We start from the raw sequence: 12,417 nt of genomic DNA, 5'->3' as shown, positions 1-12,417 counted from the left end.
CGAGTTCCAATTGGCTCTGGGGTTTCTTCCTCTTGTGAATTTGCATGGAGAAAACGTAGTGGAATCAACCACTGAAACTCTGTATCACCAAACCATTTTAAACACTTGGGTCTCCCACTGTATGCTGTTTATACAGGCCAACTGAATGGCACCCTTCAAAACTCTATTTCACCGTTCTACCAAACCGTTGCCACTAGGATTGTACTGTGAGGTAGTTTTGTGTTTGCCACATTTTTTCAAATACTGAACCATGAACCATAACATTAGAAGTAAATTGTACCCCATTGTTACTGATGATGACGACCGGGGTGCGTTCATTAAGAAACACTTCATCAAAACATTTGATGACAGTATCAGTGTCTAACTGCTTAATATTCTTCACAACAGGCCATTTTGAAAAAACTTCCATGAGAGAGATTATATATTTTCCAGAACTTCCATCCGGACCCATGATGTCTACAGCTACAAACTCCCACAGTGACTTTGGACACACAAAATCACCCATGGGGTGGGAGGCTCTCAAAGTTTTAAGGGTTTTATCAGCTGACAAATATGAACTGCACTCCCTTATAACTCTATCCACTTCAATGTCGATACCAGGTCACCAGTACCAATTCCTCACAATCAATTTTGTTTTAATAATACCCAGATGTCCTTCATGACATGAGGAGATTAATTTGCTTCTTATGTTTTCAGGTGGAACAAATCTTTCACCTCTCACAATATTCCCCTCAATAATAGTCACCTCATCTCTGACCTCCCAGAACACCTTGAGATTTTTTACCACCATCTTAAATGGCCAACCTTTACCACTCTCCCCAAACACAAATCATCCTTGAACCCTTCAATCCACTCCTCTTTGGTGATGGCTTCCAAACCATGGACCCACAACCAAGCTACCTGTACACTATTCATAAGGTCATCTTGGTTTTCAACAATTTGAATAGGCAAACTCGACAGAAAATCTAGAACATATTTTTTTCTCTAGGGTAAATATATTATTTTATATAGAAAGTCTAATAACCTCAAAGAGATTCTTGCTAACCTGGAGGATACCTTGTTCATGCCAACATTAGACAAAACTTTGACTAAAGGTCTGTGATCACATTTGTTGGTAACTTCTATACCCCAAACAAAAGAGTGAAAATGTTCAAGAGCCCATGCACATGCAAGAGTTTCTCTTTCAATTACAGCATATGTACATTCGGGAGGGGATAATGACCTTGAAGCATACGCAACAATACATTCACAACCATTTTTCCCCACCTGAGAAAGAACCACACCAATGCCAGTACCACTAGCATCAGTGGTGATCACATTCTTTCCTAAAAGTTCAAAACCCCGCAAAGCAGGAGATGAGGAAATCGCATTTTTAATATCCACAAACTCCTTTTGACAGTCAATAGATACTCAAATTGTGCTCTTAGTTTCAAGAGTTGCCTAATGTGAAACGTTCTACTTGAAAAACCTTCCACACATTTCTAAAAATTCTACAAGTCCCCAAAAATATTTTACTTTGTCCTTGTGTTTTTGGACTGGGAGTATTAGAAATAGCAGAAAACAAGTTTGGTTGTAGGATGAACGCCAACTGCGCTAATTTCATGACCTAAATAAATCACACTCTTGGCAGCAATCTTGCACCAAGAATACTCCAATGATGACCCGAAGTTGCTCAACAGTGACAACACATGGTTGAGGTTCACTTTATGGACAATACTATCCTTCCCCATGACAAAGAGATCATCTTGGAAAATTAGTACGTAGTCCAAGTTACCAAAATCAGCAGCTGCAGAAGCTAAACCAAACTGCATTCCGGTGAATTGAAAACAACCAATATGAGAGACGTAAACAGTACGTTTTTTGCTCTCCTCACACAAAGAAATTTGGTGATAGGCTTGAGACAAATCAATAGTAGAAAAAATCTCCATACCTCTGGTTTTAGTTAGCATTTCTCTGATTTTGGGAAGAGGAAATTACCCACCAAAATGTTACTATTAAGGTAGCGCAAGTCAATGCACAATCTGATTTTTCCATTGGCCTTCCTAGCGTCAACCAATGGAGAAATCCATTCCGTGGACTCGATGGGTTCTCGAACACCATCCTTGACCAAACTCCCCAATTCCTTCTCCACTTCATCTCTGATAGATAAAGGAACACTTCTGAGTCTATGGATTTTAGGAGAAGCAATGAATTTAAGGACAATTTTGTGCTCAAAACCATCCAATCTGCCTAATTTACCCAATAAAAGACCTGGAAACTCTTCACATACTCTTTTCTCCAAACACTTGCCTGCATCCAAAACTAACACCTGTTCAGTGCCATTATTATCCAAAATAATGTTAAGGTTTCTTTGGTCCTTCCATCCTAGAACAGAAGGGCCTTTCATTGAAACATAAATTTAGCAAAAAGCCTGTTGGTTTTAAACCTAAATATGAGATTCCTATAACCCAACAATTCAATAGATTTGCCAGTGTAACTCTCAGGGCAATTTCAGCCTCAATCAAATTAGGCCCAAGCTTTTCAACTAATTTGTTGGACCATATAGATTCATTAACAATAGTAAATGGTGAACCAGAATCTGCAGCAATATGTATATTAACCCCGCCATTGAACACATAGGTTTACTGGAGTCATCTATGCAAGAAATGTTCATCACCACTTTTTCCTTTAGATTTAGAACATTGCAATTCTCTTCGTCACTATCATTGCTAGAAAATGAGATTGCACCCTCCTCGATGCATTTATCTCTATCCTTTCTGAACTTTTTAGTATTGCAAACGCACTAAAGTGTCCCATTTTGCCACAATTAGTACACTTTTGTTTAATTGCTGGACACTTCCTACCATTGGCTAAATTATATCTACTGTCACAATGAAAATATACAAGTTCTTTTTGCATCTTTCTTGTTGGAATATTTACCTGAGGTGAGAACTTGGCTTTTATTAGTGAGCACCTGGGCAACACTCGCCTGCAACTCAGATAAATGATCATCTTTTTGAAATTTTTTGGCGCACCTGTCTGACATTTCAGCCTTCCTAGCTACAGCTAGAACATCTTTCAAAGGATTATCTCCATTAATCCACAATCTTTCTTGAATATACACATCATAAGCATGCATTACTAACTGATCCCTAACTAATTCTTCTATAACACCAAAATGACAAAGTTTTTGTCAGGACAGTTACAAATTAATCAACGGATTCACTCTTATCTTGTTTCCTTTTTGAAAACCTTATAATAAGTAATACCTTTACAAACCTTTGGAGAAAAATAATTATGTTAATGCCTAATGGCTTCATTGAAAAGTAAAACATTGTCATCACCAGCGACGGTTTCTTTGTTCAATTGACTATAAATTCTTAAACCTTCAGGACCTAATGAGTGCAACAATAAACTTTTTTTTCCTTTCTCGTGACAAGTTATTGGCATGGTCAATAGTAAATAAGTAATTCACAAAATATTCCTTCCATTGTAACCAAGGAACTGACTGATCCCCGGGAACACGCAAAAATTATTTTGGTGGATTAACTGTGATGTTTGGAGTAGCAGTTGCCATATTAGGAGGAATAGAAGAAAAAGGACAAAAAAGAAAAGTTTAATAGCAGGGAAGATCTTGCGGAATGAAGGTAGACCAATTTTACCGATTCACAACACAATGCCCATGACAAGACAAAGGCTGTGCAAATCAGCGAGTGAACTGAAGAGGAAATTCTCCAGCGCAGAATTCCAGTAAGGATAAGTTCTGAAAGTGCAGAAAAACAAGGAAAACTTTCACTGTAGAGGAGGTAGAACACTAAAATGCGACGGGGAAGAAAAGCTGTGCAAGTCAGCGTGTTGAAATCTCACAGACCATACTGAGTAAAATGCTTTGCTATAGCAAGGAGCACACATCCGATAAATTGCTGTGCGAATCAGCATAGTAGAAATTGCACAGACTAAACAGAGGTAAACACTGTGCTATCACTGGAAGCACTCCTCCGATAAATTGCCGCACGAAAATCACAGCTACAAAGGATGAGGAGTCCCAGTTGCCATGCAACACTGCCAGGGTACGTGGTGACTACAAGGATGCTTGACTGGCCCTCGTGAACCAAAATGGACCAGCCAATGGTACAGGGGAGACAATGGAAGGCATCCAATGAGGCGGAAAAGCAGGGCAGCTCCGCAAAAGAGGAAGGAAAAATCTGAAGTGATGGAGCATTCAGCAAGAGAGCAATGAAGTTCATATTTGAGGGGGGTGGGGCCCTCACGTGGCCACATAAGCCCGTGTCGGGAACCGGCATCAGCAGTAGCAGCTACCGGCGGACACAGGCACAAGGCAGAAGTCACGCAGCAGCCTCAGGATGAAGGCACAGGAATGAGGCAGGAGTCGGAGATCTGAATCACGATGAGATGAAAAGGCATGGGTCCCTTCTGGTTGTAAATCATCACCATAAATGTGTAGTAAAGACTTGACGAAAGGTAGGTTTAAGAGTCTTTATTTATGACCAGACGGCAGCAGGACCATCGGCTACAGGCACCAACTGTCAACTGCTGGTCCTCTCAGCGCACTTAAATTAAAACAGCAGCAAGGCATTATTGCATAGGGAGAGTTCCAAGTGGAACATTCTACACAGGGAAATAGAGGAGAGGGAAGATGCATAAAGGAACACTACACTTCCACTTAGTGAAATCATTGGCGTGTGAGAGCCCATACTTCATTAGGAGTATTGGTTGAAAAAACTTGTTAAATTGTCTTGAATTTCACTAGCAGGCTCATACCATGGATCATGATTTCTATATGATTGAATACTTGTGGCACCCTCTCTTGGAAGTATTTCCTGACGTAACTGCATTTTCCAGATCTAGTAGATTTTATTTCTAAATAGGTGTTCTTTGAGTTGTTTTACAAACTCTCCTTTTATTATTAACTATTTTTGGTTGTACCTTATTTTTTTGTGTTTCTCTGTTGCTTCAATCCCCATAAGTCAAAGTAGCTTTGTGGCTTGATTAGGCTTTGCTATAGCCTGTTCTGTTTTGGACAGGAGGACTACAGTATCATTTCAGGGCAGGCAGTTAATCTTTTCTTTCTTTTTTGGTAGTAGTCGGAGGTCTCTGAATCTTCTTCAGCAGTAACCACTATTTTTTCATTTACAGACTAAATTCTGTTGGATCGTAGCAGCTTGAGCTTCTCCGTCCGTGCCTTTGAATCTCTTTTTTTCTTTTCTTCTTATTTTCTTGAATTTTGTAAGGTACTCTGGTATTCATTCAATAATGCTGATTGTTTGCCCTGTCTCTCTCCTGTTCTCTCTTCCATTCTGTTTTTAGCTCTTTCCACTACATCTTGTTAACGTAACAATTTGTTCAATCCCTGCAAATCTTGTTTTTGTGCACAAATGGAATCAGTCCTGAGACACCTTGCTAACTCAATCACTTCTGCTCACTGCATCCAGCTGGCCTCTAAATTACAGCCTTTGATACATTCTGGCACCTCAACCCTATTATCTTCGGTATTGACCACTGACTGAGCCCACAAATAGTTTTCCTCGTAACTGTCTGACTGTTTCTTTTCTATTGCCTGAAAAATCAACCATTTTCGGTTTACTGCAGTACCTCTTGGAATGCTCTGTCCTGGGCTCTCGTTTTAATATTTTTATATTCTTCCATTGGTGACACTTCCCTGATTGATCTGTTTTATTAACATGGAGACTCCCTACATCTTGTTCTTAACTTTCCGTTTACTCTTCAGCATCATTCATTTGAGAGACTGACAGATATAAACCACTAGATGTCTCTACATTGCTTCATGATAGAGTAGTCAAAGACTGAGATCCTTTCTTGATTCCTATTGTGCAACTATCTGTTTGTTCCTGAATATATGTTCAGTCCAGACATCCTGACTTTCCCTTCCTCACCTAGAAACCTTGGTGCTCTTTAGCACATATATTTGGTGGACTCTTGCATTACAACCAAACCTACTACAGCATGGTACCAAGCTATAAATATATGTAAAATCTATCCACATATTAGCCAATGCGGTGATGAATGCAAAATGTTCTAATACTCGCACCTATTGATGGACCATCCCTATTATCCTTTCTCCCCGTTGGACGAAGTCCAAAACTTTGCCATCATACCAAATCATAAACCTCACCAGGCAATCTGGCTTACTACCAAAAGGGCCTTCAAAGAGTTCTTGACACTTGTCTATAAATATGGTAGTGGCACATACCCTGACGATTTTTCCATTTTAACCCCACCCACTCTCTGATAATCAAGATGCACATAAATGTAGTATTAAGTATATTTCCAGGAGCCTACATACTACCCACCACGTGGACCACAAGTATGGGATCTAACTGCCATGGTCTGAACATGGAAGTGAAACATGTGTCAAATGCATACAAAAAGAAACCTAGAATGTAGGAATGTGAGAACTCTTCAGTCATAAGAATGCTTAAAATCTAAGAAAAAGTGCAACAAAAACAGGCCATCAGATTCCACGCATCTCATCCACTATGACCGTGAACACAAAGCAACAATAAAAGAAAATTTAGATTAAGTATGACAATTGAGGCGTAAATATGCAGATTCACAAATTTTTCATGGCAGTCATCAAAGTTCTTTTGCATAATGGATTTCCTCAAAGGACGTTGACATTGACTCTACATCAGTCTAGCTGACAAAGAATTTTAGACAAAATGGTTCAATGAAGAAATGGCATAGAGCACTATTCGAGTATCAGAATACAGTGCTGGGGAACCGGAGAATACAATGTATCTGAGAATCCAGGAACAGTTGAGTAGTAATAACTTGGAACAGTAAAATCCAAATTATTAGTTATCTCAGGCTCATCTTGAGAATACTGGTTGCCTACAGAAGGATTTTCTACAGATACATCTTTGTATCTAATAACTCTACGGAGTCTCCACCGTGCCCAGTTGTTTAATAATTTACCTGGCTTTTACCTCTTTACTGGTAGCATTGCATCTCACTTTCTTACACGTAGCCCTTAGTGACAACTGAAAATGTAGTACGCCGTTCTTCATTTAGGAGTTCATCATTTTGTTCCCTAAAGTAAGTCTACTGGCATAAACCCAATGGTATTATGTGGATTACAATGATAATCTTCTAACATGTTAAACATTCAAACCAGATTTCAAGGCTTACTTTAGCCATTCGACCATGCCCTTATAAAGCTTGGACTAAACCATTCATGTTGGGGAAATACAGATCAGTCACTTTCTGTTTAATGTAGAGTTGAAAGAGGCAACAAATTAACAGTGAAAGATGATCCAATGGTCTGGTTTGCCTTTAAGAGCCCGTGCAAGAGCCAAGACCTGAAAATATTTGTCTTGTAAATCATGTAGCACAAATCTTTTGCAAATAAGATAGGCTCTTCGAAATGTAAAAGTGTTACTTTAGCATTCTGAAGGGTTTCACTTTAGTACACCATATTTAATTCATACCTGCCAAAGCAGTGATAGAGCTAGTGTGTTTGTAACATGAACTTGGAAATATTCATCGACTTCCTCCCAGCCATTATTAAAGTGTGTCGGAACCCAATTGTCTTCGCAGGAGCAAAATGGCCGCTGGTCCCAACGCCCGCCCGCTGGTGCCGCCGCGCTTCTGACAGAGCAACGTCACCAACAGGGGGAAAGGGGAATTGGAAGAGAAAAGTAGAGACACTCCTCAATTGCTGGCTCCCACTGCTGCTTCTGAAACTCTTTTCAATGTAGCGTTTTCTTCAGCCACGAAGGGGAAGCCTAATGCACACAGGGAAAAACCTTAAGACCACAACATTGCAATGCAGCTACTTTCATTACTCTAAATTGGATTCTTCCTACCAGACTCTTGTTGGAGTATTGCCCCTCTTCTGAATATTGAATATACCTCTGCAGTGTATAGTAGTATTTATCACTATCTGCAATAGAGAGAGAGAATAACTTTAACAATTTATACTTTAAGTCTATTGTCTACCACAGAAGACCTCCTCTCAATTGTACCTTTTAACACTGAAGAGATTCTTTTGGTAGTTATCCTTCAATACTGTAGTAAGTCTAGGTGAAAGTCTTTACATTAAATGTTCAGTGAAAGCTGCAGTCTTAGTCTATTAATCTATTAGGGAGGTAAGAGAGGAAGGGAAAGGAAAGGTAAAACGCAAAGGAAGGACAATGCTTGAATTAACGGACAATTCTCTGCGTAGCTTCCATGGAGGAATCTTACTTGAGTAAAGTCGGACGGAATCCGGTTTCGCCACCTCCTGAATTCTCGCTTGAACGAACTTGTGGTTTCAGCTTCCAAGAATGAAATTCTCAGTCTACTGCAACTACTAAAGTTCGGTTGTCTTCTCTGCCAACGTTTAACTTCTCAATCTTCGAATGGGTACTTTGAAGAGTCAGGAGGTTTACTGACTGAAGGTTCTTACTCTGAACTATTACGATACTTTCACTGGAGAAGCAGAATGTCACCAAACCGCTAACTGTGAATTCCTAGATAACAGTCTTCTCACGCACTTCACTATTGCGGAGAAACGGCTCGAACATGCACTCACGAACAAGGCTAAATTGAAGTGCGCAGTTGAATCTGCGCACAATGCACTTAAAGACTAGACCGCACAAGAAACACTAGAAAGGTTAGAACTGTCGGCCTCTGCGGCGGCCATCTTAGTACGGTTGTTTTTTTTTTTTGAAAACCTTTATTCATAAAAGGAGGTACATGCGCAGGCCCACAACCATCATGGCCGGCCGCAAAAACAGTCAATGAAACAGGAGAAACTAGAGCAAATCAGTAAACAGGATATATCGAAGTATAAAAGGAGTGGTTGTGGGATTCGCAGACATGATATGAGGTTTTCATTTTAAAAGTTTAGAAGAGAAGTGGGGGCTGCAACAACAAGGACATCACACCTCAAAGGATAGGAGCACCAAGGAGACAAAAGGGATTTTACTCCAAGTACTATCGGAGATAGGCAATGACAAAAGCATCTATGTAATCTGGGCAGCCACGGCGATGATATTGGACAATAAACCATAATACAATAATCCACATTTCTAAACTCACCCCGGAGAGCCTACCCCCCAAAAATAGAAGAAAGAGGCTTATCAAAAAGCCAGAAAAAAGAAAGAAAGGTGCGAGACCAAGAGACAGCCAACCCTACTAAAGAGGAAAGAACCCTCCCAAAGACGGAAAAGAGCGATAGGGACCATAGAACAAAACAAACTAAAATAACAACCCCCCCCCACACCCGCCACCCTGCACCCCTGTAATGGCTACGGCCTAACCCACTAACAGCGTGCCTGTCGCCCCGAAACTGCCCCACAGAAGGGAAAATATAAGAAGAAGCGGAGGAGGAGAAAAAACAAACAAGCCCCCGGACACCTGGCACCCCCCACCAGCGGCGACCCCCCATAGCACAATCATCATCAAGCAACACTAAACAGTCAGCAATATTACGGGGAGGATAATCACCAAGGAAACCCCCCCTTACCCCAAGCCCGATGAGGGATTTGGTGCAGTCCCGGCAAAACTAAACGGAGCAACCCTAGAGAGACAGAAGTCAACCCTGCAAGTCTCACGAGGAAATCCATTACCAAAGGCATATCAGTTGCACACAAAGGGAGCGTCTCAGATGGTCAGAAGCAGTGGCAAGGGGCGAATAAACCTCAAAGTCAAAGTCAGCCCTGACCAGTGCGAATCCGTTCCGGACCACATCCGACCAGAGGCAGCCAAAGCGTCCGTGGCAGGTCAGGGCATTGAAGATGGAACAAAGTCCGGTCACAAAATGGCGGCATCTCTCATGCAGACGGGCCGAGACAAAGGAAAATGGCGAACCCAGTAGACGGGACCCTGAGACTCGACAAGGAAGTGCAGGACAGCCAGCGACGATACACCATCGGATAGGAGAGGAAAGACCGTGTACTGTAGAGGATGAGGGAAAAGTGAGGCCTTCTCTCAGGGAAACAAAGTCGGGCTGCCGCACGGGCTCCTCGAGATGGCGGGTCAATTCACTCGACTGGACCGCAGATTTCTGTGCAGGCGCTGTAGCGTCTGTGGCCGGTCTCGAGCAAAGATCATCCAGTTTCGCCGCCAGGGAGACACATGTGTCGATAAATTGCGAGCGGAGCACCCCAATCGCCGCCATTACGGATCTCAGTGAATGTGCGCCATCCACCCCCTCCATTCCGGGGCCCAGAGGACGGAGGGGGGCACAATCTCCAGCCCACATCGTCGGGCTCCGGATACACATTTGGCGATAGTAACACGGGCGCTCCAGACCAGCAAACTCAGCACACACACACCGGCCGTGGGTGTAGCCCGCCGGCCCCCGGGGCGGGAAACGAGGGTCAGGCACACAACCCACAGTCACGGTGCAGGAGGATCACAGCACAGCATAGTGTCTCTACTCCGGCATCATCCATCAACGAGGTCAAGGGACTCAAAGGTGGAAAAAATTAGTCAGGCCTGGAGGACCGGCCACAGTCGCGGTCCCACAGCCGATGTTGATCAGGTCCCTCTCGGGTATTTCAAAAATCGAGGTCCCGGCGGCAGCCCGGGAATAGGCCAAAAATGGAACACAACACAGACGTGGCACTAGAGGATCTCTAGTGTCATCCCTTGGCGGGCACACAAGTGTTTATCTTCCCACACAAAGAAGACTTTCAATCCAATGTTTCAATTGTTCATAAAGTTTATTTTATATTTGTAGGAGAATTAATCATCATTATTTCATGTTTGTTCATTCGATATCATTCATGTGTTTGTAGATCAGACATTGTCATAATAAGGCATCCAATGCATTTCGGGCATTATATAGCATGCCCTTCATCAGGGAAATAGACACTGTAAAGCAAGGGATAATAAAATAATATCATCAAAAATAGTATGAGTCTTATTTACATCAATCATAACATTAACTGAACAGGATCTGCATGATATGTACATAAAACTGTATGTGAACTCCAAGGGTTCAGTGATTCGCATGCTGTGGTTAGTAATAGTGAAAAAAGAGAAAGAATTCCTCAAAGAAAAAGCTATCACTCACATGGCTGGGTCTCTAACGATACGTGATATTCTGCAAATTAAAGATAAAGCGATGTTACAAAAACAACCTCAACTGGTGGGGCAGTCCATAAGGCAGAGATCATTCTATCAAAAACGACTGAATAGTCAAGCTAGTTCCCTCAGACTAACCTTGCTCAGGACTAGACGCGCGAATACATCCTTCTCTCCTCGTACTTCGCGATGGCACAATGAAATGCCGATCGCGTTCACCTATTTAAACTGGATTCCGGTCATGTGACGAATCACATGGCATTGCCATAAAAGAAAGACTCATTTCCGAGGGTGGCGAACCAGCGTCTAATATCTAAATAACGCCCCGTCACTAAGAGTAATCTGAATTCTAATTTTCAAAATATAAAGAGCCGGTTGCGAGAAATGCTGAGAAATAGGCTATACGAAAAAGAATGAATTAAAATAAGGTTGAAAAATAGATGTGGTCGGAAAGAAATATCGGGGATAGAACTTCTAACTGTTAGGATGGTAGATGGGCTGTTCAATGGTTAGAGCTATTGTGAAATATGCAAATGGAAAAGAATATAAAAAATGTGAGGTGTAAGTGTCAGATGTATGTATGAACTCACATAGTATACACAAGGAACAGTCAGGGGAGCAATTAATTATAGGTAACATGCAAATTCAATTCTTTCATTTAACCCCAATGGTTTCTGGCAGGATAAATTTTGTATCCAATAGTTCTCTCTCTGCAGAAGGTATTTAGAATTGTCTCTGCCTTCTACTTTCTGGATTACATTGTTACAACTTCCACAGTTGAGGCAAGGTTTCGTACCAGAGAATTTTGTTGCGGGTGTTAAGGTTGTTGATGTTTTATGTTGAAGGACAATGTAATCCGAGGCAACACATTTTGTCATCCTTCAAAAGGTTACCCTATCAAACTAAAGGTAAAGGCCACCTGTGAATCGAGCAATGTCATCTACGGGATCAGATGCCCGTGCGGCAAAATGTATGTAGGGAAGACGGAACGTCGGATTAAAGTGCGTCTAACCGAACACAAGTCAAACATCCGTTTGAAAAATATGAAATCTGCATTATCCTCCCATTTTGTTGAGGAACATCACAACATCTCCCAGATCAAATTCATCATCCTTGAAACGGTCCAGAAAGTAGAAGGCAGAGACAATTCTAAATACCTTCTGCAGAGAGAGAACTATTGGATACAAAATTTATCCTGCCAGAAACCATTGGGGTTAAATGAAAGAATTGAATTTGCATGTTACCTATAATTAATTGCTCCCCTGACTGTTCCTTGTGTATACTATGTGAGTTCATACATACATCTGACACTTACACCTCACATTTTTTATATTCTTTTCCATTTGCATATTTCACAATAGCTCTAACCATTGAACAGCCCAT

The 12,417-nt window shown here is 41.5% G+C and overlaps 1 protein-coding gene and 1 pseudogene across 1 annotated transcript in view; one reads left to right on the top strand and one right to left on the bottom strand.

Moving 5' to 3' along the window:
• PRRG3 (proline rich and Gla domain 3) overlaps window positions 1–12,417 on the top strand; it is a 189,262-nt gene that overhangs the window by 37,715 nt on the left and 139,130 nt on the right. The gene's annotated exons all lie outside the window — the stretch shown is intronic.
• LOC147718897 (TSC22 domain family protein 1-like) overlaps window positions 1,943–12,417 on the bottom strand; it is an 84,299-nt pseudogene continuing 73,824 nt past the window's right edge.

This window comes from Lissotriton vulgaris, chromosome 4_1 (genome assembly GCF_964263255.1).
Source record: "Lissotriton vulgaris chromosome 4_1, aLisVul1.2, whole genome shotgun sequence".
In the NCBI taxonomy this organism is placed as follows: Eukaryota; Metazoa; Chordata; class Amphibia; order Caudata; family Salamandridae; genus Lissotriton; species Lissotriton vulgaris.
The sequence above is the reverse complement of the archived record's forward strand: the minus strand, read 5'-3'. Positions and strand labels throughout refer to the sequence as shown.